The sequence below is a fragment of the Thermobia domestica genome, chromosome 8 (genome assembly GCF_964235325.1).
Source record: "Thermobia domestica chromosome 8, izTheDome1.hap1.1, whole genome shotgun sequence".
Classification (NCBI taxonomy): domain Eukaryota; kingdom Metazoa; phylum Arthropoda; class Insecta; order Zygentoma; family Lepismatidae; genus Thermobia; species Thermobia domestica.
The window spans coordinates 222,094,093-222,119,091 of record NC_137461.1 but is presented as its reverse complement, the minus strand read 5'-3'; the positions used below and the strand labels follow the sequence as shown (position 1 = coordinate 222,119,091).

At 36.1% G+C, this 24,999-nt stretch overlaps 1 protein-coding gene and 1 pseudogene across 1 annotated transcript in view; one reads left to right on the top strand and one right to left on the bottom strand.

Moving 5' to 3' along the window:
• The window catches only part of LOC145693445 (diacylglycerol kinase eta), a 462,730-nt gene that overhangs the window by 380,906 nt on the left and 56,825 nt on the right, over positions 1-24,999 (bottom strand). The gene's annotated exons all lie outside the window — the stretch shown is intronic.
• Positions 14,620-15,072, top strand: LOC145692467 (protein GVQW3 pseudogene; annotated as a pseudogene).

Below are 24,999 nucleotides of genomic sequence, written 5' to 3'. Positions count from 1 at the left end.
CACTGGAACACGTCCGAATCATTTGTTGGCGTCCCACTGTAAGCTGATTTTAAGCAATGTCAACAAACTTTTGTTTATACAACACCCTCTAATTCCTGACTCAAATTCTTCTTCATGTGTGCTGACAACAGTTTCAGACCTTTTCTTATCGCAATACACCAACGATTTACGAGTTAACGTGTTGACAGTTCAATAGGATTTCGTGTCTGTAATCAACACCTTGGTTAGATTGACTTCTTCGGAAATGGACATTACATAGTAGGTGAATCTCGGGGATAGACTGGCTTAATCATTTGATAATTACTTGTCGTTTTCAGTATACTTTAAGAGTGCAGTCATACTGTAGTGTCCTTCGATCATGCAGTCTTTAACTCAGGATCAGCGTGCTAATGTAATTGAATGGTACATTTTATCAGAAAAATCTGCAAGAGCAACAAGATCCCGTATAGTTAAAGAACTCTGATTAAAAGTACACGATATGCAAATTCACCGTTTGTACAAACAGTTCCGCAGCAATTGTTTTCACACTGCCCATCTTGCATCTAGAAAAAGTGCAGGAAGATCTCCAAGTGTATCTACAGAAGAAACAAAAAGACAGGTGTCGTTATCTGTTACTAGTTCACCGTGGAAATCCCTTGCTCGTCGAAGCTTAGGCTTAGGATTATTTCTATGGGGTCAAGTGTCGAATGGCCACCAAGAAGTCCGGATCTTACACCATGCGATTTTTTCTTATGGGGATTCCTAAAACAAATTGTCTACCAAAAATCATGTAACAGTGTAGAGGACTTGAAACAGAGGATTGTCCACAGTATAGAGATGATCACTCCAGATATGTTGGAGAAGGTGTTCACAGTTCTTTTAGTAAATCGCATTAATTTATGTCTTGCTCGTTCAGGAGGGCATGCCGAATAAAAGTAAGTTGATTTTATGGGTTTTACACTTAGGTTAATGATCTTTTTAAACAATTAGTGATAGTAGAGCCAAAAAGAGTAGTTTTTAACAAAGGATAATTTCCAGCAACTGGTTCTTATTTCTCGGGAAACATTTGTTTCTATTACAACCGTGTGTCCGTGTGTATTATGTCTGCAGTACATACGAGTAAGTTGTTATATGGAAAGTTGGATAATACGGTTATTGTGTAAGAAGTAATGAAAATACATGCTTTTTCTTTTTACGAATAAAGCAAACAATATTGAAACTTAAAGCTCACTTTTAATTTTTAAGATCTTACTTTTCATTAAGATTTTTCTTTCTTTTTTTTGGTTCCTGCTACGTTTTCCATTGTCATTTTGTGTTCTATTTCTAGATGGTTCTGCTTAAGTGTGTAGAAAATACGTAGGTGATTTGTGTGTGAGATTTTCTGCTATAATAAGAGCCCTAATTGATTTTTAAAAATATAAAATTCTTATTCCAGTGACACCATAACAACAAAGCTATATGCATAATCAGTTACACTGACAGAAGTTATTCATTTACAGTAATTTCCAGGTTTATTGTATATATATTTTTTTCTTTTGCAATAATGACAACTTACATATTAATTATGACATATTTATTTTGAATTTTTGTGATTTTTGGAAGGGGGTTGTAGTTCATAGAAGTCACTGGGACATGCAAACAGCATCGGAATATTAATTATGTGACATTTGTGACTAATCTCACGCTCATTAGCATTTTCAAAATAAAATTTGGAATTTTCATAAAGATCCAAAATCTTATGCATCGCCCCCTTTGCCGCTAAAGGTGGTGCGTTATCAAAATTATACCGAATTGAAAAAAAAAAAAAAAGAACGCCAGCACCAAATTTCACATTACTTGATTTTAAAAAATAGCTTCTTTTGGTGTGCCCCTGTTAAGGACATTTATCGTGATTTGTGGAAGGGGGCTGTAGCCCCACATCAATCACTGGCACATGCAAGGAGCATCGGAATCTTAATTCTGTGTCATTTGTGATTAATCTGATACTCATTCACACTTCCAGAACAAAATTTGGATTTTTTTAAAATAAAGATTCAAATGCTTATGCTGCGCGCCCTGTGCCCTCCTAATCCGGTGTCACCAAAATAACATTCTATATTTCAAAAACGCGTACCGGTACCTTTTTACTAACATTAATTTGACAAGAAATAATGGTTTCTCGGATGTCCCTGCTAAAATATTTATGGCTAATTTTTTATGTTATTTTTTGGAAGGGGGCTGTAGCCCCATATCAGTCACTGGCACATGCAAAAAACATCGGAATATTAATTCTGCGAAATTTATGATTAATCTGATGCTCGCTGGCATTTCCAAAATAAAATTTGGAATTTTTATAAACATCCATCATTTTATGTTTCGCCCCCTGTGCCCTCTAAGGTGCGGTACCAAAGTAACACCCCATATTAAAAGACCCATACCTTTTTAGCACAATAACACTAAATTTAACTTAATTGATTTTAAAAAAATAGTTTCTTCCGGTATGTTCCTGCTAAGGATATTTATGGTGAATTTTTAATATGATTTTTGGAAGGGAGGCTGTAGCCCCATATCAGTCACTGACACATGCAAGGAGCATGGAATATTAATTCTGTGACATTCGTGATTAATCTGACCCTCACTGGCATTTCCGGAATAAAATTTGGAATTTTCATAAAGGTCTATCATCTGATGCTTCGCCCCCTGTGCACTCCTAAGGCAGTGGTTACTAAAATAACATTTCAGATGTGAAAAACTCATACCTTTGTGCTACAACGACGCCAAATTACACATTAATTGACAAAAAGTACCTTCTTTTCGTATGTTACTACTAAGGATATTTATGGTGATTTTTTTTGAGAGGGGGCTATAGCCCCATATAAGTCACTGGCACATGCAAGGAGCATTAGAATATTAATTCTGTGACAGTGGTGAAAAATATGACGCTCACTGGTATTTCCGGAACAAAATTTTGAATTTTTATAAATATCCATCATTGAGTGCTTCGCCCCCTGTGTCCCCCTAAGGCGGTGCGTTATCAAAATAACATTCCAGATTTGAAAAACGCATACTCATTTGATACAATGACGCCAAATTTCACATTAATTAAACAAAAATACCATCTTCTCGTATGTCCCTACTAAGGATATTTATGGTGATTTTTTTTTATTTTTGAAAGGGGGCTGTAGCCCCATTATCAGTCCCTCTTACATGTAAGGACATTGGAGCATTAATTCTGTGACATTTGTGATTAATCTCACGCTTACTGGCATTCCGAAAATAAATTTTGGGATTTTGGTAACATATCACCCACCACCTTTTTACGCCCCTTGCCCCCCCAAAAGGGGGACCTTCACAAAATAATGTTTGAGACGGCTTTACTAGCTTTGTGAATGAGTGTTTTTGCATTTTGCAACAAATACAACTCATTTGCTCCAAAATCTTCACGAATAATTATTGGAGGAAACTGCTTCTAAAATTTAACATTGAATCTCCCATAAGGAAAATGAACTTTCGTGTTTACACCCCTAAAAGGGGACCTAAACAGCAATTTTCTCTTATTTTCTTTAGAAATTCGAAAAATTCAGATATTTCTCAATAAGAGTGCCAAATTTTACATTAATAGTGTATAAACTTCATCTTCTCCCAGCGCTGTAGAAAATAACACGAATTATGGAACAGTCTGTATATAGAAGATAGTTTGACCAATATAATTGCTCAAACTATTTATTAATTAAATAATAGCAATCAACAATTACTTTTTACAAAAAATACAATAAGTTTAATTCTGGTAAGCAAAATTGAATATTTTTTGGTCTCAGCTGAAATCAAAAGTGGAAAATGAAATGATATTTCTAGCTTATGTCTCACGATTATACCTTGTAGGCTAAAGAAGACAGATGCTTAATGAATCTGAATAATTATGAAAATAATTGCTAAATGAGAATGTGGGAATAAACGGGACAACCCTGAAAGAACCTACGGACACAATGTTGTCCAGTATAGACATAAAATAGGGTCGAATGAGGGATGCGTAGCGCCACGGGTAAGCGCTCAACTAAGCGCCACTGTGTCTGGCTTCGATTCCCAAAGGGATAACATTGAATTTATTTCGGCGACTCAGGTTACACATTAAACTGTACAATAGGTCCATGTCTTACATAGCCTCGGCATTGAAAAGAGACGCAAAACTTCAATAAATAAATACATAACATTGCTGAAGAATTTGTCATATCTCATTAAAAAAAATCATTTTCATTATCTTCATTGAATTCTTAAAGAAAGATTTGTATTAATTAACAGCATTTTCGAAATATACATATTTTTGTTATATAATAACAAAATTTAAGAAAATAACTGGAAACGAGTTCTTCAGAATTCTTGATATAAAAATTCAGTGTCTTAAAATTAAGCTTTGCCAACTTAATAATGTTGGATTCTTCCAAATTATCTAAAAATAGATAGATATAGATAGAAATAATCTACAGATCAACTTTTCAAATTGGATTTAAACGTCTTTTTCCTATTCCTTTACAAAATCTCTATACATAAAAGAACTGACTGACTAAATAAAAGTCTAGGCTAAACTGCTTAAGGCTAGAAACTTAAAATTTAGACAGTACATCGGATTTGTAACGTGAGCTACAACTATCCATTTTTGGTAATTTAACATGGAAAGATAAGATGAGAGTTACAATTATTATAATATGATATCCATATCTCGAAATCTCTTAAGGTTAGAGACTATGAAATTTGATATTTGGAATTCTCATTTGAATAAATTAGAAGTGTATTTTAGCTTTTTTGGTACTTGACTTACATTAAAAAAAAAAAAAAAAGTTAGGGTCGTTCCCTAAGATGCGCATATGAGATACTCGAATTTCGTTCGAGTATACGAATTCAATACTCATTAGAGTTTAGACGAATTGTATACGTGTTAGAGTTTAGACGAATTCTATACGTATTAGAGTTTAGACGAATTCTATACGTATTAGAGTTTAGACGAATTCTATACGTATTAAAGTTTAGAAGAATTCTATACGTATTAGAGTTTAGACGAATTCTATACGTATTAAAGTTTAGAAGAATTCTATACGTATTAGAGTTTAGACGAATTCTATACATATTAGAGTTTAGACGAATTCTGTAGAAAGAGGAACGCAAACTAGAGGACTTCCCATTGAATCTAACGATGCAAATAGAATATATTGATTTTCACTTCAGCGTATCTGTTTTAATTCAATCATAACTTCCTCCTTTTCAATTTGATGACGAGAACATAAAATTTGTTTTAATTTGCACATATACAGTTTTCCTCAGTGAAGTCTATAACCATAACCTTGCAACGTAAGTAGTTGTTTCCGTTGCATGCTTACCAAAAATTCAAAGCTGTTCTCCTTTGTGACTGTGTAGATTAGCATATGCATTTTATTTAGATGTCATATGCATATGGCACCTAAAGAAAATGAGAAGCAGGTAATTATATACACAGGAACGTATGTTCTGCTTCTCCTATATAATTATGTTCCCTGTTCGTTTAGAGAGAATGTTTCTCGTACTGTCAACATCTGTATGTTATCCTTTTATGAACATAAGAGGAAAGATTACTGAGGGAAGAAGCTTTCATCTATTTAATATTGACATTACGAATTCACATAGTACTGTACTACATAGTGTGTTTTCCGTTGTGATTAAAAAGTACGTTATTAACGTTCTTAAAAAGTATACGTCTACGTATACTAATTACAAATAAACTCAGAAGCTGAAAAAATAATCAGATTATCATTGTCCAATTCCTCATGATCTGATCTTATCGTAAAATGAAACAATTCAATCAGATCTATTAATTCTTACTCTCGTAAGGTCTAATTTTATTATTCTTTCATTCTCACCTTGGCCCATTCAAAAGATCTTTTTTTCTGGAAAGACTTCCAGCTAACACTCTATGCAGCCCTCACGTGTTTATTTTCTGAGTGACGTGCCTCAATTTTCTCACAAACCTCTAATTAACAGACACCTCTAATTAACTATTCATCGTAAATTTGATAACGAATGCCATAATTGGGAATAATACAGTTTCCAGAGCTGGAGTATTTCAAGTGATTGCATCATACATATATAGTAATCAACTCCTCTTCACGAAACAAAGTGACCGGTACCGGAATTGGTCACTTCTAGTACACCGTACCTATAAAGGCAACCAAAAAAGTTCTATCGTTTTTTCTAGAGGTCTGTGTTCAATTGACCCTTACGCCGTGAGTTGAATGCGAATGGAGATAAGGCGAAGGTCAGTTGTTGGTAGGGATGCGCACGAGACGAGTCGAGATAGGATTTTCCTGACAACATTCGAGTCGAGACACGTCTCTTCCAATATAGAAATATACATTTTTCGAGTCGAGACATCACTTTTACAGCACATTTTCGAGATGAAACAGCCTCAAATCTTGTCTCGTGCGCATCCCTAGTTGTTGGTGTGGGTATATCTAACATACTATCTGGTTGTGGTAGTTCAGTTATACCGTGAACTTGCATAAGGACAGAGTGAACATGGAACTTCTACAGAGTGTCATAAGGGTGTGTATGCTGTACGAGTTCAAACTGGGGTCAAACGCCGCTGCAGCGCGACGGAAGATATGCCAGGCCTTCAACGAAATATTTCAATTTAAAAAAAAAAATCATGAAATTATTCATACATTATATCAACTCGTTTTGAGGAAAGAAAACGCGCAGTTTTGGATCTGGGTACCAGTCAACCATATCCGGCACACGGTACTTACTACATTTTTCAAGGTTGAGGTGTTCCGATACCGAATAGTCTCTTTTATCAAGTCGAGTTGATTGATATTTATGTTGCATGTTTACAAACGATGGAAACAACTCCCTCCTGGAAAATGTATTAAGTACCATGTACCGGAGTTGACCAACTCTGGTTGCGGTTGCCTTCTTTCGTCAAGACGAGGGAACTGTTCCCCATAATTGTTACAAGGAATATTTACATCACTGTTACGACCATGTGTAACACCCTTTAATAGAAGACACACAAGAATAGACACAATCTACTATTTAACAATATGTTTAGTTTTCAAAAAAAACGACCGGAAGGATAGAAAAATACTAGTTTTATTGAAACATTCGTTTCTCTCGTTTATCTCGAAAATTACGCATAAGAATTTAACTTCAAGTACTTCATATTGATCAGCTTGATGTTATCTATCGATTAATCTCTGACTCATCTTTTGACAATATTACAGTTAACAAAATTTTTTAAAGTTTTAAAGTTAATCATAATTTGGGCAATATGTCATTAGTCATATTACGTATCATTATCTTGTTAATGTCATGATTGAGACCTTAATGAGGATATACAGAACTTCCCGAATAGTTTTATCATATAGGTGCTGTGCTTATCGTCCAATCTATATATTTAGGGACAAAATCGTTTTTCTCGATTTTCTCACAAACTACACATCAGGATTTAAACTAGCCCATATAATTTTGCTCAGCTTAAGAAAATCTATCAAATAGTACATGGTCATTTTTAGACATTTTTTTTTCGGTAAACTAATATCGGTCATTTTCGATCATATATATACCCCACTTCTCAAAGTGCGGGGCTGAATTTGTATTTAAACTACATCGGAAGTGTCACTGTCCGTCTCAGCGACCCTGAAAACTATGGATTCAACACAATAACGGTAATTTTCGATCATTTTTACATATCCTCCGCTCCCTTTCTCCTAAGTTGCACCGTCAATGTGAAATGATAAAAAGCCATCTCAGTTTCAAACCTCATCCACGATAAAAATTTTATCGAGATTGGTTGGGTGGTTCAAGAGTTATTAAGTCACATAGTCACTTTCATGTATATATATATATATATATATATATATATATATATATATATATATATATATATATATATATATATATATATATATATATATATATATATATACAGGATGGTAAAAAAACTTCGGGAGCTGATTCCCGACACCGAAACCAGCAAAACATTTCTTTGGAACTTTGGTCAGTGAGGGATAGTTTCGGCAATATAAGGTGCCGAAAGCGTGGGAAAATGAACTTCAGAGGGCTGTAATTCAAAAACAATGCAACGTAATGTTTCAGATAGATATAAAATAAATAAAATACTTTAGTGCAAATCCAATTTACACTGGAAAACGAATATAGGGTGTCGCACAACAGAATCACTTCTAGCACAATTAAAATAGTTTAAAATCTTTTGGAAAATGGGCTTGTTGCTAGTACATCCGAATCAGTAATTCTATAATATTAGCCGGAAAAAGCCAAGTCATAAACGAACCAATAAATATAATTGAATTAGACATAATGATATATATCAGTACATAGTCTCATGTGTAGTGTTCGAAAAATCGAGATAAACGACTTTTAGTAAACCTAAAAATTAATGTTGTATAGGAACCACTATAAACGTAAAATATCAATCTCTTCATTGTGACACTAGCAAGACAACAGTAGATCATGATTATTGACATAAATACTCCAAAGTATAATAATTAAAGCTTAAACTTGGATTTTAATTGAACTATTATAAAATGCTGTCCAAAGATAAATATTGTATCAGTCGATAGGTCTCATCAAACTTAACAAAATAGAATGCTTCAGGATAGAAATACCGTACATAGGTTCTAGTTTATTCGTCAACAATAAGTATTGTTCGCAGCATTTGAGCCAAGTCGACTATTGCATTTAAATTTGATTTAAACTACTCGCTGAACAAAACAATATGCTTATTATAAAAATTATTAAGGTGTAACAACAGTTTCGCCAAATATCAACTTAGCTTCATCAGTTGGCGAAACTATTACACATTAATATATATATTACAATAAACGTGTTGTTTTGTTCAGCGAGTTGTTTAAATCAAGTGTAAGTCTATAAAAACCAAAGCTTTTACAATGGAAAATTTTACGACTATTGCAGTAAATTTAGTGTAAAGTTGAAGTTTGTATTAAATTATATTATACTAAATAACATTTTTTTAAAAAAGTTACAGCTTAAACTGCCGTCCAAATGGCGCGGACATATGTATGTCCGAACCCGATTACATTTAATGGATAAATTGTTACAAGGTAAATTAACAAAAACAATAGATATGTTGATGCGAGGTATGTCCACACATTATTAGAAACAAGTAGTACAAAATAAAATGAATCCAAAGTAAAACTTGTACTAAATAAGACAGTTGCACTGTAACACTTCGTCGAAGCCTGAAGTCATGTGGAGATTCTTCTCCATGTGTAGGTATCGAGAAAATTGAGTAAAATGCGTTTCTATAGTACTAAAAGTATAGTCATTTGTTGATGGTTTATGTTCAACTGGAATACATTTTTGTTGTTGACACTACTACCTGTAAGTACTGCAATACAATGTGACAAAATATAGGTGTTTGAAATATTTTTCACATTAAAGCAAATGGCATATGAGTCATCACCACTAGTCTAGAGCTAGTGCATGTGCCTTTTGGTGTACAGGGCTTCCAGTTCGACTTCCGATGGAAGGTTCAGATTCCACCTTAAATTATACGTAGTAGGTCCACGTCTCCTATAGTCTCAGAGCTGAAAAATGAAGTTCTAATCTGCAACAAACAAAAACAAATGCCATACCTCTATGTGTATAAGAGGGATACCGATATAAGGAATGAATGTTGTGCATTTACAAATACATAGGTAATCTTCAAATAGAATTGTTGCTGTCTTCTTCCAATTTAACTTGTTTCTTTGATGTACTTCGGCACACCTGCTTGTAAGAATGCTTCTCGTCATATTATTCGTTATCTTAACTCTTACTAAATGTTCAACGCAGTAGCTTGAGTAAACATTTTTACTCATAATTTTGTGTTGACTCTGATAAAACAGCTGAGACGAAGACTATTCAGTTACAAATATCCGTTTTGTGAGCCATTAAAAGATAAGCTATGAACGGTTGACAATATTTTCCAGATAATTGTTGATATAGCTTCTACCATCATCGGTGTAATTTTCTCAGAAATAAGATGCCCAATATTCAAAACAGACGTATCTAGGATTGAGGGTATTTAGCAGTTAAAGCTCAGAGTGAAATTGAAGTTTCACTTCTATTCTTACACAGAACTTCATTTTAAATACAAATGGGTTCTTCTTAAAAATACAGTAGAGCGTCGATTATCCGAAGTAATTGGGGTACATGGGTGTTCGGAAAACTGGTTTGTTCGGATAATCGAACTGTACATGTTTATTTGCCAAAAAGAAGTACTGTACAGTAAATTTATTCATAAAAAGAAGTGTGCTGATTGTTGAAACACAGCGACTGGCGGCTTGGCCGGTCAGCAGCGCCTTATGAAGACCCAATTAGAAGCAATGTTCCGCCAGCGGTGGCTCAGTGCGGCGACTACTGTGGGAAACTTGGTTTGGGAGTGAGGGGGATGATGGACGGTAGGGTGGGAGAGTAACAGGTGCGAGCGAGTACACAGTTCGGTTAAGCGGTCGTTCGGTTGACCGACGTTCGGATAATCGACGCTCTACTGTACAACGAATCGTACCTAATCTAACCGATTGCCCTTTAATTGAATGAAATAATGTAAACCCAACAATAATGACGCGTAGCTTAGTAATGCACGCATTGCTGGATATTTCAATATATCGTGTGTAGCCTATACTCTTAAATTTTCACGATGATTTGGGGGAAATGCTGTTTGTAAACGGAAGAATATGATATTTTGATGGATTATATGCAATTAGGGTCAAATGAATATTAAATCAGTATGTTTTCGGGCAAACTATAGTAATCGGACCCACTGTCACCTCATGATGTATACCAGAGCTGTCCAAATGGCGGCCTCCAAATCATTCTCTGCAGCTCACAAATAGAGTTGCCAACTGGCCGGTTTTTCACCGGCCTGGCCGGAAATATTGCTGTTATTTTGATTAAAGCCGATGCCCGGTACAAACTTCTTACCAGCCCCTTTATAGCCAGTTTTTACAAATGTGTAGGCATAACGAACCACACGAAAATAAAAAAGAAGGAACATTATTTATTTTCTACTGCAAAATACTAGGAACATTATTTATTTTCTTCTCCGTAATACTGCTACCCTGGCTCACTTGGTAGTGATTATTGTTCGAAATACAGTATGCACGTATGACACGAACCAACTTGTGCTAGTGCCCACTAAAGGGCACTAATGCTATCTAACCGAGTCAGGGCCTGGGCGCAGCAGGTGGCAGAGCAGGGCAGAAAGAGGGTGCTTCCGTAATGAGCAGGAGCGTCAGCGCCGGTGGATATACGCATACACAAGCAGGGGTGCCCATCCCCCCAAAGCTGATGGCGCACTCCCCCCCAAAACTAATAATCTCTTCCCTCCTCAAAACTCAAGTCCTCTAAAAACAATTGCCCAGTGTAGCAGTAGTTTTTATAGTACTAGTAATTGTTGTTTTTATTTCTTGTAGTAGTATTATAGTATGCTTGTAGTAGTAGTAGGGGCAGTAGTAATTATAAAAATGGCATTACTTTTATTAGTAGTCTTGGTAGTGTACAATACTAAATATGTTCTATAAGGATATTGAAGGGTATAAAAACTTCTACACACTGTGTATGGCACAGGTATTCTTTTTTTACAATTAGTAGTATTATTTTTTTCTTTATAAAATATTGATATAATTCCCTTGTGCATGAAAAGTAAGACGCAAGTTACAAGTTATTGAGTTTGATACCAAAAGAAAATGTTATCCTCGAAATTAGCCTACAAAAAGAAGTGATATCGAACAAAAAACATTCTTGTAAAAGAGTCAAGTACGAGTGGCCTTAAAAAGAATTGAAATCACAAAAATAGGCGCCAAGTTCTGTTGGACAACAGTTACAAACACTCACTGGCTCACTTCAAATTTAGATTTGAAACTTGCTGTTGTCTGTATGGTTACCACTAGCTCACAATTATGTCAAACTACTTTATAACTTTCAACAGACAACATAGGCAAGTTTCAAATCTAAATTTGAAAGTGATTCCTTGAGTGTTTGTAACTGTTGTTCACCACAACTTGGCGCCATTCTTTCATATAGCAACTTGCGTGGTACTTCATTCATAGAGTTTCTAAGCAGGGGGTAGGGGGATTCATTCTCGAGATTAAAAAAAAAATCGCATCGTGTTCCAATGTTATTCTGACGACAGCAAAATTACTTATTCGACATTAGAGGAAATTCTTTCCCAATTTTTTTATTCCCCCCAAATTTTTTTCTCGATGGCACAACTTGCGCCATTCATCCCTCCTGTGGGCGGCCCTTCTCTCTTAAAACGAACCAACCTTTCCTTTCATACGGCTACTTGCGCGGTATTTCATTCGTCGAGTATCGAAGCAGGGGGTACGGGGGTTCACCCCGGAAATTTTTTTAAAATTAGCTTCCCAAAATCGTGTTTTAATGCTATTCCGACAGTAAAATTGCTAGTTCGAAAGTAGAGTAAAATCACCCCCAAAATTTTTCTCAATGGCGCAGCTTGCGCCATACATCCCCCTTGTGGGCGGCCCTGTACACAAGGATAGTGGAAAAACACTACATGTTATGAAGAGCATGGCTTATATGTTGCATAGCTTTGAGGAGATACTAAATGCCATCCTAAAAAGTACCAAAATGTGTTAAATTAGGTTAGATTCGATTAGGTTCAGTTAGAGTTTACTCTTCTTTCCTGTAGTTTTAATACGTTTCCACACTTACGATAAACTATTCTCTTGTTTAGGAGTTCATGCCTTTCACACATAGGTATTCTGCCATGATTGGCAGGTAACTTGTCGCAGCTGAGAAACTTTCAGGCTCCACAGTCCTCCGCTAATCTCTTCGTCTTCACGTATGATCTTTCTGTTTCTATATCTATATCACTCAGTAATTGTAGTCTCTTTCGCCCCCTCCCTCTCTTTTCCGCCACCATACCCTCTAGGACGTCCCTCATAATACAATTTCTTCTTAGGCAATGTCCCAACCAGTTTCTCTTCCTCTTCCTAATAATATCTAAAAGTGTTCTTTTCTCCCCCACCATTTCTAACACCCGCTCATTCGTTTTCCGCTCAACCCAACTAATTCTTTCCATTCTTCTCCACACCCACATTTCGAAGGCTTCCAGTCGATTTTCATCACCTTTACGTAATGTCAACGTTTCCGCCCCATACGTACAACATTCCACACGAAACATTTTATGATTCTTTTTCTCAACTCTTTATTCAAGGTCTCACAAAATAGACTTTTCTTCCTCCTAAAGGCTTCTTTCGCCATTCCTATCCTTGATTTTATTTCACTTTCGCACTTCATGTCATTACTAAGAATACTACCCAGATATCGAAAACTATCCACTTGATCTATTTTCTTTCCTCCCACTTTTATATTTGACACAGACCGTTTTCGTTCCAATCACTATGGCTTTTGTCTTTCTAACATTTATTTTTATCCCATTTTTTTCAAACCCCATCTTCAGGTTTTCTAACATGTTATTGATTTCCTTTTCAGATTCTGCAACAAACGCCATGTCGTCTGCAAATTGTATGCATCTAAGCATTCTACCTCCTACCAAAATGCCTTCATCATCATGTAAACTCTTTTTTACTATCTATTCTAGAAGACATTAAATAGTGTTGGCGAGAGGCAGCATCCTTGTCGAACTCTCCTTCCAATTGCACTCTCTTCCGTCAGTTCTTCCCCTATCCTAACACTTACTTGTTAGTTCATGTACGGTATAAGTTTCTTATGAATCTTCAATCTTTCCATTCCAACCTTATCTTCTTTAGAACTCCTAACAACAACTTCCAGTTCACGAGGTCAAAAGCATTCTAGATCAATAAATACAACATACACCTCTTTCCCTTTTTTCTATAAATTTTTCATCGATCGCCCTTAATAATCCATACTTTTGTATAACTCGATAAAAATCAAACACGATATCTTGTCATTTATGCACCATTTCCACGATGCCTTTCTCATAAAACATAATACGTGTACCTCACTACCATAGTCCCTTCCACCTCCATATATAGTGGAGCTTACAACATCAGAAACAACTAACAACAAGTATTTTCGTAACTTCAACTATTCTCCTCACCTGACTTTCACTCACTCTTCTTCACAAACCAAAATAAATTCTCCAATTCATCTGGTAAATTTTCTAATTTTGGTCCGGCGATACAGCAGTTAACCCAATTTGTATCTAGTTTGAAGTAATTTCATCTAGTTCGAATATACCAGGTAGATTTTAAATGTAACTTTCATTCTGTAAATCTAAAACTGTCACCTTTCACGATCTATCAACGATTAATATATTTTGTACATCTGTTTATAAAATTTTAAAGAGATAGCAGGGACTGTATCAGGGAAAATTTGGAAGTTACTTGTAAGTAATTTTATACATTTATTGAGAGTGAAAAAGGACTTCTTAAAGCAATTTCCTGCAGTTGAACTATACGTGGTGTCATTGGAAAGTTTAAAGACAGTTGGCAACACTACTCAGGAGGAGTAGATATAATCGCCCGTTAGCATGGAAGCAGTGGCTTGGTGTGTCCTTGAGACATATTGAAACATACACCGAGATATCTTTATTCAGTACGGCGTAGCAACCAGTTGAGTGCGGGCGTGTGTGTGTACGTCTTGGCGGATTTTTAAGTGCGCAAAATGGATGAAAAATTGGAACAACGCGATTGTTTTAAAGCTTGGAAATCTGCTTCGGAGACTTACGAACTCTTAAAAACAGCTTTTGGAGACAAATGTCTGAGCCAGTCAAACGTGTTTATCTGGTTTCACAGATTCAAAGATGGCCGCGAGTCAGTAGAGGATGACTCCCGGTCTGACCGGACTTCAACATCAAAAACTAACGAACACATTGTGAAAGTTGGCGATTTAGTGCGCTCAAAGCGTAGACTTACAATTAGGGAGATGACTGAAGACCTGAATTTAAGTTTCTGTGCGGTTCAGTCAATTTTAACTGATGATTTGAACATGCGTCGAGTGTCATTCCGAAATTCATTCCAAAAGTTTTGTCACACGAGCAGAAACAACACAGACTTGAAGTGTCCCAAGAACTGTTTAATCGAGCCGAAATTGACTCAGATTTCTGGAATAGGGTAATAACAGGTGATTAATCATGGGTTTGTGGGTATGACGCAAAAACAAAGGCCCAATCTTCTCATTGGAAGAGCCCAGATTCACCAAGACCAAAGAAAGCACGACAAAATCGGTCAAATGTGAAGACAATGTTGGTGGTTTTCTTCGATTCTAAGGGTATCCTGCATCATGGATTTGCCCCTAGGAGGCAGACAGTCAACCAGGAATACTACAAAAGTGTCCTTCAGCGTCTGCGCGAAAATATGCGGCGGTAAAGGCCTGTCCTCTGCAAAGAAAAGAATTGGATTCTCTACCACGACAATGCACCAGCGCATTGTGCGTTCTCGATCCAGGAATTTTTGGCTAAATTCAACTTTCCTGTGCTTCTACAACTCCTGTATTCCCCAGATTTGCCCCCAGCCGACTTCTACTTGTTTCGTAAATTAAAATTGTCATTGAAAGGGAAGAGATTTCACTTAATTGAGGACATTCAAGCAAATACGGAGAGACTGCTCACACCATCACGGAAAATAATTTTTAGGAATGCTTCCAGAAGTGGAAACACCGTTGTAATCGATGTGTTCATTCAGCAGGGGACTACTTTGAAGGAGATCTATTACACAGGCTATAAGTACTGCCTATTTTAAATTACAAACCCAGTCTTAAAACTTTCCAATCACACCTCGTAAGTTTAAAGAATAAATCCAAAATTGTCACGTAAAGAATAAAGAATAAATCCAAATCCAAAATTGTCACGTAAAGATTAATATACTTTTGTTCATCTGTTTCGATAATTTTAAATAGGTGAGGTCAATCCATACGAAGTGGTCCAGAGGTAGTTGCTCGACCATCTCCGAAAATTATCAAAATACGAGTGTGACGAACCTTGTGTATGAGAAGGTGAAAAATACTATTTACGTTGTTGTATGTACAAGTGTTCCTGAATGGTGGCCATCTTTATTGTCGGTGGAGTGCCAATTTTTGCATTTACAAGCGTTTACGAAAACTACAGTTGCTCAGGACGTACGTATGAGACGAATACCAAACAAAAACGAATGTTTAGAGGAGAGACTGAGGTACACGGAGAATATATAATCTTGCTTCTAAATAAATATACAGGGTTGCAAACCAAATCACTAGAAAAAGTACAGAAAATTACACTTTTAAAGGGGCTGTATTTTGGAATGGCATAAAGTGGGAGGTTCATAAGTTTTGTGCTGAACATTATTGCATGTAAAGAGCCTGCAGAAATATCCACACCTATGATACTATTGGTACTGTAGATTTATGGGGTTCCGTAAGTTGAAGTTAGTGATTTTGTTACCATTTATGGGGTGTAATATCTCAGGAGGGCAAAGTGCTAAAAATTGCTGCTTAGGCACAAAGTAATTCCGTATGTGAATAAACTATTGCAAAAAACATCATGACTGATATTACATGGAAAAAATGTAAGGACATGGTAAAAATGCGAAGAAAGCACGTGCGTGACAATGGTCGTAGCTAGGCAAAAGTTAAATGTTTTGATATGTTTGATACTAGGTCTCAAAAACTACGAATGTTTCACCAAATAGGCCCGCTTTTATTTGTGTTCAGTTGCGAGTGGCCTTTGTTCCATCTTTCTAGCTCCATGATCATTGCCATGTCTATAGAATGGACAATTTATCTTGGCCATTCACTATAACGGACAAACCAAAAGAGAGAAAAAACCGCACCTTTGCACGAACCAAGTATAAGGAGGGGGACATCTATGTATGTATTAAACAGATACAACAAACAGTGCTGCCAACCTAATGTAAAGTTATATTTTTTTCAAATGACACAACGTCAGATTATTACATATTTCAAATCAACGTGTCAAACGTAAACTTAAAATATTACTTTTATTATTCAGTGTTGCAAACTAAGGATGTTATAGTATCACAAACATCTAAAGTTTGGAAGCCTGTAACGCAAATACAGCATAACGGAGATACACAGAATAATGCACATTGAAAGTACTTTAATGTTGGATACCATGATCATGTTATGATTTGTTTCGAATGAATAGGAACAAAGTTACCAGGGCTTGACAATATTATTTTTTGATTGCCTTTATTTCGAAAAAATGCTGAGATAAGTATCATATCTAGTTACTTGTATGGTTTGTAATGGATGTGTAAATTATTTTGACGTTTACAACACTTCGATATCTCAAACCATTTCGGAGATATGATAAACATTGCTGAAGTTTGCAGCACTGCTTAAATCGCGTAATTGCGAGAACCTCTTATAATTACAGCTACTAAAAGTTATTGTTGTAATGCTATAAGGGAAAGAACAATCATTTTAAATATTTTCCACAAGTACGCCATTTTCAGCAGGATAGGATAGATAGGTGTAACGCAATCTTGTGAATCCCAGAACTTCCGTAACTGGGATTGGATTTCAATGATACTTTGCTGCTGTGACGATGGATGTCGTGGGTGCAAGGGGGAGCTAACCCCCTTACCACATGGACGTGGTAATGATGAACAAAGGCACATGGAACTAGAAAGACGGAACAAAGGCCACTCGCAAGCCTTTGCACAACTAAACACAAACAAAATGGACCTAATTGCTGAACCATGCGTAGTTTTTGAGATCTAGCATGAAAGATATCGAAACATTTAAATTTTTCCTGGCTACGACCATTGTCACGCGCGTGCTTTCTTCGCGTTTTTACCATGTCCTTACATTTTCTACATGTAATATCAGTCATGATTTTTTTGCAATAGTTTATTCACATACAGAATTACTTTGTGGCCTAAGCAGCAATTTTTAGCAGTTTGCCCTCCTGAGATATTACGCCCCAAACATAGCATCAAAATCACAAACTTTAATTTTCGGACCCCCATAAATCTACAGTACCAGTAATATCACAGGTGTGGATATTTTTGCAGATTGTTTACAGTCAATAATGTTCAGCACAAAACTTATGAACCCCCCACTTTATGCCATTTGAAATTAAAGCTCCTTTAAAATTGTAATTTTCTGTACTTCTTCTAGTAATTTCATGTATTGGTTTGCAACACTGCATATTTATTTAGAAGCAAGATTATATATTCTCCGTGTACCTCAGTCTCTCCTCTAAACATTCGTTTTTGTTTGGTGTTCATCCGATTCGTACGTCCTCGGCAACTGTAGTTTTCGTAAACGCTTGCAAATGCAAAAATTGGCACTCCATCGACAATAAAGATGGCCACCATTCAGGAACACTTGTACATACGACAACGTGGATAGTGTTATTGACCTTCTCTGACACAAGGTTCATCACACTCCAATTTATATAATTTTCGGAGATGGTCGAGCAACCATTTTCCCCATCTTTGGACCACTTCAGATGGATTGACCAAGTGGCAGTTACCGGTAAATACCATAAAATGATCAATGCCGATTTCAATTTCTCATTTATAGCACATTGTATATCTTAGGCTTATTAGTGAATGTACTAAGGATATGCAGAATACAGGTGCTAATGCACTTTTGTTCACGATAATACATTTCCTTCCGATGGATGGGTCCGAACAGAGATATTTCACGCCTAGAACTTTATCATAGGGAATTTTGATGGGGTGCCGTTTATTATTATTATTATTATTATTATTATTATTATTATTATTATTATTATTATTATTATTATTATTATTATTATTATTATTATTATTATTATTATTCAGAGTTGGCATCTGCACCCACAAAACTCTCACGATTTATGATTGTTATTACTGATAATATTTCCATTTATACTTATTTATTCGTTCTTTGAATGTCTCCACTCTTCTTTCGAAATAAGGCATCCATTTAGCGCTTTTGTACAAAAAAGAAGCGCGGGCATCCACGACAACACTGGAATCGGTAATGTAGAGCCCGTTTCGCGAGTCTCTGCCGCGCTGTAGAGAACAGATTTTGTTTTGTCACGCCTCTTTTTTTAATATTTCTAGCCTCCCGCACTTCTCTGTTCTGGCCTCTTTTCTCCTGTTGCCACAATATTCATTTGAATCCGCGACACGCTGGTGAAATCATAGTTTAAATATGCAGAGTGACAGCCACAGCACTCTCGCGCCCACAGTCACATGCATATAGTTGTGGCAACGTAGCAGGACTCGTGGAATGATTGTGTCACAATCTCCAATGAACATTGTGATTGTTAAGATGTTGTTGCCAACTTAAAGCACAAATTACTATATCCAATACGGGGAAAGGGAGGTGACAATTCCATTTTCAATATAAGTGCCAATCAAGTTTAATATAAAGCTAAAAACCTTTTGAGAAAAGGCAAGTTACTTAAAAATATATGTATAAACTTTGGAAACGTATCTACTCAATATCTTTGTCCTTACTCAGTCAAACATTTTCAGTATTAAAAATATATCAAAACTATTACTCATTACAAATAATTACATATAACAGAATGTACAAATTGAAATTTTAGAACACATAATTCAATTCTTATGACAATTAACAATAACCTATAGATATATTTCCTATAACAGTAATATTTTTATATTGATAAATGTTATTAGTGATGAATTTTTAAATTATAAAACTAAAAATGGTTGACAAAATGACACATGTTGAAACATTTCAAAAGTTTATAAAGTTGTTTTTTGAATATTATATTGTCTTATATTAAAATTTCTTAATTTCAATTCATACTAGACGCAATAAGGCTAGCTAGTTTGGAGTTAACGTCCCGTTTCAGCAACGAGGCTTCCTGAACTACTGTAATTCGTTCAATGCTCTCTGACACGGAATCGAACCAAGATCAAACATCCCGCAGGCAAACACGCTAGCCATATACGATCCAGGGGGTGCACCGGTTCATATGCACCTCCCTCTGTTGGGAATATACACTAGATATAATGAGGATGTAGTACTTCTAGTCATTCAAATGTACTGGTAGTCGTTGGTGCGCCTTCCTCTATTGTAAATATAGACTAGTAAATATAGACTATATAAAATGAGGAGGTAGCACTGGTGCAGCCCCGTCAGAAAATCCTGGATCCGGCCCTATATATTATATATATATATAGACCCAAGAAGAGAGGAGTGCAGTTGATACATCGCTCCGGGACCTATGGAGCACATATATACACATACATATGCATCTCTCTCTCTCTCTCTCTAACGAGGGAACCTATCCAAGTGTAACTCTGATTTCGAGTTGAAACTATGGCCGTTGGATACCGTGTCCCAAAAGAACATAACACAAAAGTGATACATCCTCGATCGCAACCGTTGCGGAGATATAAGCGTGAAAAGTTAGAAATTGAGCTCCATACTATACATTACAAAGTCAGATTCCGGGTCAGATTTTTCGGAAACGGTCGAGTAAGAAAACTCAGCAAATACATATCAAATTAATGTGGGAAGCACAGCACCTTTTGAATGAAAAAATTGTGTCCCCGGGGCACCCGCAGGGTCCCAGGCGGGGTCCAACTCAAAATTTACAAATAGAACCGGAGGTCAAGTAGCATATTGTATGAAAGTTATTGTTAAATAAAAGAAGATAGAATAAATCTCAAATCTCAACTCTCTACGATAACCCTGTGCAAACGGGCAAACTGGTCAAAATGTCAATACAACCTACATCAGAAATTCTATGGCCACGCTTCTAAATCCGTTAATTTACGATAATAACAAAACAGAAAAACACGTTTGAAAGTGCAAGGTATTGAAGTAAAGCAAATTGCTTCAGAGTTTCTCACAGAGTCGCACAACGGATCTTATCCAAGTATAAGTGTGACTTCGAATGACCAATGGACCATAGAATAACCATGAACATTGGATTTCGTGTCTTAGAAGAGAAAGGATACATTGTCAATCGCAATCGTCGTGGAGAGTGAGAAGGTCAAAAGGCAACGATATATGCTTCGCGCATCGAGACCCCAAATTCACAGATTGCACTGTGAAATTTCTATCGGGGGACTTGCTGAACGAGAAACATGATGGTAAAGACGAAAAGGAGTAATCTTGAAACTGTGAGGCAACTTGCAGAGGAGTGGGGTTGGAGAAAACTGGAATAATGGTGCAGAAATAAAATATATCGGAGGGTGCTTTTGAGAGAGAGAAACTCTGCAGCAATTTGCTTTACTTCAATACCTTGCACTTTCAAACGTGTTTTTTTGTTTTGTTATTGTCGCAAATTAACGGATTTAGAAGGGTGGCTGTAGAATTTCTGATGTAGGTTGTATTAACATTTTGACCAGTTGCCCGTTTGCACAGGGTTATCGTAGGGAGTTGAGATTTGAGATTTATTCTATCTTCTTTTATTTAACAATAGCTTTCATACAATATGCTACTTGACCCCGGTTCTATTTGCAAATTTTGAGTTGGACCCCGCCTGGGATTCTGCGGGTGCCACGGGGATCAATGTTTTCATTCAAAAGGTGCTGTGCTCCCCACATTAATTTGATATGTATTCGCTGAGTTTCCTTGACCTGACAGTTTCCGAAAATTCTGATCCGAAATCTGACTTTGTAATGTATAGTATGGAGCTCAATTTCTAACTTTTCACGCTTATATCTCCGAAACGGTTGCGATCGAGGATGTATCCCTTTTCGTGTTATGTTCTTTTGGGACACGGTATCCAATGGCCATAGTTTCAACTCGAAGTCAAAGTTACACTTGGATAGGTTCCCTCGTAAGAGAGAGAGACAGAGACAGAGAGAGAACAGGGAATATTTATAATCCACGAAAGCACAGAATATGAACCCTTCGAATGCCAGAAACTGAAAAAAAAAAAACAGCTTTCATGTTTGCCTTTCTATGTTCGCTGAAGTAGACAACTGTCTAACCTTTTAGCACTAACGTGATAATTCTTGCTGGAACCTAAACAAAACCCCGTGTTATGAAGCTGACAACTTTTTCTGTTGCTTCACGTAAGAGCTGCTAATAAGGTTCAAAAGTGAACAAGCTGTCTTCTGGATACATCGCATTTTTCTCAGGATATCTATACTTGTGCTAACTGCGGAATCTGTTTTATATTGTGTACGTGTGTGTTTGTGTGAGAGTAATTATTGCGTGTGTGATTGTAGTTAGAGCGTAGTTAGTGTAAATTTCATAATGCCACCGGTACTACCTAAACTAAAAACAAAAACCTTGCACAGTCAAGATAGAGAAATATTAAGTAATGTACACGAATTTATGAAGAATGAAGTTAGTAGTGGGGTGGGAATTCCAATCAAAAACTTCAGGAAAAGAGCGGCAGCCGCGACGGGAGTTTCAGAACGAACAATTAGAGCAATAGTGAAAGAAAGACACGTTCTCGAATCATCAGAAGAACCTTCCACATCATTCGCTACTCCTGGAAAGAAAAGACCAAGACCAACGACTAAATCAACAGTAGACAGTTTCGATGAAAATGTTATCCGTAGGTGTATATATGATTATGCTCTACAAGAAAAACAAGTGCCTACACTGAAGAAACTGCATGCAAAATTGCAGGAAGAGATACATTTTGCCGAAAGTAAAGCTAGTCTACGACGGTTACTACGAAACATTGGATTTAGGTGGAGGAAAACTGAGAATAATAGAACACTTTTAACAGAGAGGCAAGATATCCGTCTTTAAAGAACTAGATTTTTAAGACAAATATTTCATTATAGGCAAAAAAATGACCAATAATATATATTGACGAAACTTATTTGCATAGTAGCGACACCGCGACGTATTCTTGGTCGGACGATTTCGGGAAAGGTCTTCGAATGCCTTTGTCTAAAGGACGGTGTGTTATAATAGTGCATGCAGGAAACAAGGATGGTTTCGTTCCAAACGCTTTGCTCATGTTCAAATCTAGCACCAAATCGGGAGACTATCATGATGAAATGAACACAAATAATTTTATGAAATGACTTCGCGAAAAATTAATTCCAAATCTCCTCCCGAGTTCTGTGTGTGACGTACCGTCACATATTAGCGAGAAATCTATACCCCGCCGTTTCTTTTTTGCATTCATAAACTTTAATAGAAATTCTATATTTAATTTTTTTTGCGTTCGGTTTAACTTTTGCGGGCCTTCTAATTTCTCTAGTCTCTTTCTTTAGGGTTGCTCAATCGCTGCATGAAGCAATAGAGAGTGGGTTGTAAGCTATGCATTTGTTTTTTTGTTTTTTGTTTTTTTTTTATTAAAAACGTGGGGAAGCGAATTGTGTTTTTCGTAATTTTCTCGAAAAGGTGAAAATAACGCACCATCCTCTTTGTACTGAACAACTGGTTTTTATAAGTGGAGGTGCTTTTCTCCAACTGTTCAATTTTAAGCAAATATAAAATAAAATTAGACGTTCCATGCCTCTGAAACGTATATAAAAAAGGTTGTATACAGGATTATTGTCAAGAAGTTACCAATGTTGATCTACATGATCGATGTGAACTAGATCTGGTCTAGTGCATCCATTCTTCATCTGGTCTAGTGCATGTTTGTGAAAATCAGTCCAGGTAGGCCATGACGGGATTGTCATTTATTTTGTGAATCGGTGAAACAGCTAGGAATTGTACATATCTGATTTATCTTCAATTGACATATCAATGCACCATATCACAAAGATATATATATATATCGTATAAATGCCTGACAACAAATTAATAATGTAAGTTAAGAATTCGTGTTTTGCAGATTTTACGTATTGAAACATGGCAGTTATATTGTTTATATTAATAGGCGTAATGATAAGTGTTACCATGTGCGAGTAAGTTTAATTGCCGAACTGCTAGTCATGTAGGAAGTTGCTGTCAGGGGTCGCTCCTTGATAGGGAAACCAAAATTAATCAAAATGCCTTAACATCTTGAATTGCCTCTAGTGCTCCCACGATATGTCAACAATGCGCTCTTGTAAGTAGAATTCCGAAATCATAAAAATTAAGTTTTGTTCTCTAAGCTGAATTAAATAGTAACCAACGCCATTTGAGTGTCTTCAATATTTATATGCATGTGTTAAGTTAGTATATAAGTGTCATTTCTTCTTGTGTTATCGTGTTTATTTAGTAAATTCTCATGTTTATATTCTGAAATGTATCCCATATCTGAAATCAGATGTTATACTATATTGACCGATAATTAATGCGCAGTTATACTCTCTTCACAAGATATTCGACTCACATTCCCTTCCCCTAAGAGAGAGCTGTTCTAGAAATTTTGTTTTCCTTAGAGAACAGATAGTTGTGTTGTCTTAGAGTAATAAAGTAATGACGTGGTAAGACCTGCCAATAACACCTTATAAATTGAAATATAGGATAATAATATAGACACCTAACAATTGAAATGTGAAGTACAATCCTTGTCGCTTCGAGTTTACTGTTTCATCGCCGATACTAATAATTACAGTGGAAATGTTTCAACCTTCATTGATCAGAACCAGCATTCCTGTTAGCTGTTATTAATGATATTACATCAAATTTTGGCGTCCTCAATAAACACTAGCCAATGGCTATGCAGAGAAAGTAAAATTTGTTGTGCCAATCTTGTAATGTATATGCCATTATTTACTTTACGCTAGTTAAGCATATTGAAGTGTAGCTATCCCTACCCCCCCAAAAAAAAAGCCTTTTTAGAATGATGGATAGGTAAGTTGCTAGTATAATTATGCATGGGTTCAAATGATAGTAGTGAGTGTTCTCTAATAAAGGACAGTGTGGTTTAATAATTGAGTGAAATAAGCTTTTTATGTGTAGGCACCAGTTACTCCCTTTATTTACGTTGTGACTGTTACTTTGTTTGTGTAGCCCCATTGTAAGTTTACGTCGACGTATTAGAAATACTACGAATCTTGTATATGATGTTTGGTCCCTGAGTGAGTTAGAGCGCAGCTGTATGCGCCTCTTTGTTATAATTCATGGTAATTGTGAAGTACTTCGTTTAAAATATATTGAGTTTGGGGCTCTTCGCTTCAAAGATGCAAGGAATACAGAATTTTATGGTTTATTTGGATATGGTGC